The following is a 3,037-nucleotide window of genomic DNA, read 5'->3' as shown; positions in this document are numbered from 1 at the left end:
ATGTCCATACAAATATGTGATGGCCTGCGTCTTGTAGACATACACCTCATAGACCGTGTAGGTGTTCATCAATTTGCCATTGCCATGCATAGTGAAAGACCCTTCATGCGGACACATCTGGTTAATCATTGGACGAAGTTCACAAGGTACAGTCTGGAAGTGAAAATTGATACTAATGTAAGAAGCAGGAAGACTAAAAACAAGACTTTACTATATGCCAATTCATGCTAAACCACTGAGAATACATACCTGTAACTCTGTGAAGGAGTTATTAGAAAGGTAGATAGAGCCATAGGAGGTGTTATATGCGGGGTATGTACATGGGCCCACCATATTCCCGCAAGCTCGGCATCGGGATGGTGAAGGAAACATGGGAGGTACTACTGGTGCGTAGCGCTGAATGTAAGTGGAAGAATTAGGTTGTGTAAAGTGCATAGTTCAGAGCAATGCAAATGTTGACAAGCGAGTGCATAACACTATGTTACAAACCGAACAGTCAAAATTTAGTGTATGATGAATATAAGCATGCTAATTTGGCGTTTCCGAATTCCAAGAAGCATTAGACAGAGCCGGTGATAATATCAGACATAAATCATGGCATGTATATGTGGCTTAAGAAAATATACCCGAACTCTTGGATGGTTACGGCCCGGCTGGTCCTTGGACTTGAGCTTACACTACAAGAAAAGTTGCCATGGCCGACGAAGTTGAAGTCGCGCCGTGGTTGCTGGTGTACCATGGCCGACGATTTTTGGTCCCTCCGTGGTGCATGTCAAAACTTTTTTTTTCTCGTTTTTGAGGCCACCTAGCCCGACGAAAGCGGCCAAAACGTCGCGTATGGTGGCCCGGGACGTGGTGCATCTCGAAATCTCGGGTTCGCCGGCCGAGTCAACGCAAATCCGCACCGCCGAGGGATGTAGGGCCCGGATGGCAGCATCTCTCGGCATTGTTTTTTTCTCGATCGCGCCATCTCGTTCAACGTTCTCCGATCGAGCCGTTTACGATGCAGGATCATGGGTCCCGCATGTCATCCTCTATGAACCAAAATTCTTTCTATTCTTGGATTTTTTTGACCCCCGATTTCTCGGCTACTTCCTTTTTCTTTTGATCCCTTGCCGCCTTGGAAACGTTGAGACCGCTGCTGCTAAATGGGACCCGCATGTCATCCTCTATGTGCAATCAACTTTCTTTTCTTGGAGTTTTTTTTTGGCACCTCAAATTTGGTCACTTGCCTTTTTCTTTCGATCCCCTGCCGCCTCTCAAACGGTGATACAGCTGCTGCTAACTGGGACCCGCATGTCATCCTCTATGCACTATAAAACTTTCTTTTCTTTAATTATTTTTGGCACCTCATATTTGGTCACTTACCTTTTTCTTTCGATCGCCTGCCGCCTCTCAAACGGTGATACCACTGCTGCTAAATGGGACCCGCATGTCATCCTCTATGTACTATAAAACTTTCTTTTCTTGGAGTTTTTTTTGGCACCTCAAATTTGGTCACTTGCCTTTTTCTTTCGATCCCCGCCGCCTCTCAAACGGTGATACCGCTGCTGCTAACTGGGACCCGCATGTCATCCTCTATGTACTATAAAACTTTCTTTTCTTGAATTATTTTTGGCACCTCATATTTGGTCACTGATGCGTGTAGTTGACACGTCCGTTGGGAACCTTAAGAGGAAGGTGTGATGCGCACAGCGGCAAGTTTCCCTCAGTAAGAAACCAAGGTTTAATCGAACCAGTAGGAGTCAAGAAGCACGTTGAAGGTTGATGGCGGCGGGATGTAGTGCGGCGCAACACCAGAGATTCCGGCGCCAACGTGGAACCTGCACAACACAACCAAAGTACTTTGCCCCAACGAAACAGTGAGGTTGTCAATCTCACCGACTTGCTGTAACAAAGGATTAACCGAATTGTGTGGAAGATGATTGTTTGCGGAGAAAACAGAAAAACAAGTATTGCGAGCAGATTTGTATTTCAGTATTAAAAGAATGGACCGGGGTCCACGAGTTCACTAGAGGTGTCTCTCCCATAAGATAAAAGCATGTTGGGTGAACAAATTACGGTCGGGCAATTGACAAATAGAGAGGGCATAACAATGCACATACATGGCATGATAAGTATAGTGAGATTTAATTGGGCATTACGACAAAGTACATAGACCGCCATCCAACCGCATCTATGCCTAAAAAGTCCACCTTCAGAGTTATCGTCCGAACCCCTTCCGGTATTAAGTTGCAAAGCAACGTGATAATTGCATTAAGTATGGTGTGTAATGTAATCAACAACTACATCCTCGGACATAGCGCCAATGTTTTATCTCTAGTGGCAACAGACACAACACAACCTTAGAACTTTCCGTCACTCGTCCCGAGTGTCAATGCGGGCATGAACCCACTATCGAGCATAAATACTCCCTCTTGGAGTTAAAAGCAAAAACTTGGCCAGAGCCTCTACTAGTAACGGAGAGCATGCAAGATCATAAACAACACATATGTAATAACTTGATAATTAACATAACATGGTATTATCTATCCATCGGATCCCGACAAACACAACATAGAGTATTACAGATAGATGATATTGATCATGTTAGGCAGCTCACTGATACGTCTCCGACGTATCGATAATTTCTTATGTTCTATGCCATATTATTGATGATACCTACATGTTTTATGCACACTTTATGTCATATTCGTGCATTTTCTGGAACTAACCTATTAACAAGATGCCGAAGTGCCGGTTCTGTTTTCTCGCTGTTTTTGGTTTCGGAAATCCTAGTAACGAAATATTCTCGGAATTGGACGAAACGAAGACCCAGGGGCCTATTTTTCCATGGAGCTTCCAGAAGACCGAAGAACATACGAAGTGGGGCCACGAGGTGGCGACACCACAAGGCGGCGCGGCCACGGGGGGCCCGCGCCGCCCTATGGTGTGGGCCCCTCGTCAGGCCCCGACTCTGCCCTTCCGCCTACTTAAAGCCTCCGTCGCGAAACCCCCGATGCGAAAAACCACGATACGGAAAACCTATCGAGACGCC

This window comes from Lolium rigidum, chromosome 1 (assembly GCF_022539505.1).
Source record: "Lolium rigidum isolate FL_2022 chromosome 1, APGP_CSIRO_Lrig_0.1, whole genome shotgun sequence".
In the NCBI taxonomy this organism is placed as follows: Eukaryota; Viridiplantae; Streptophyta; class Magnoliopsida; order Poales; family Poaceae; genus Lolium; species Lolium rigidum.
Note: the sequence above shows the minus strand (reverse complement) of the source record.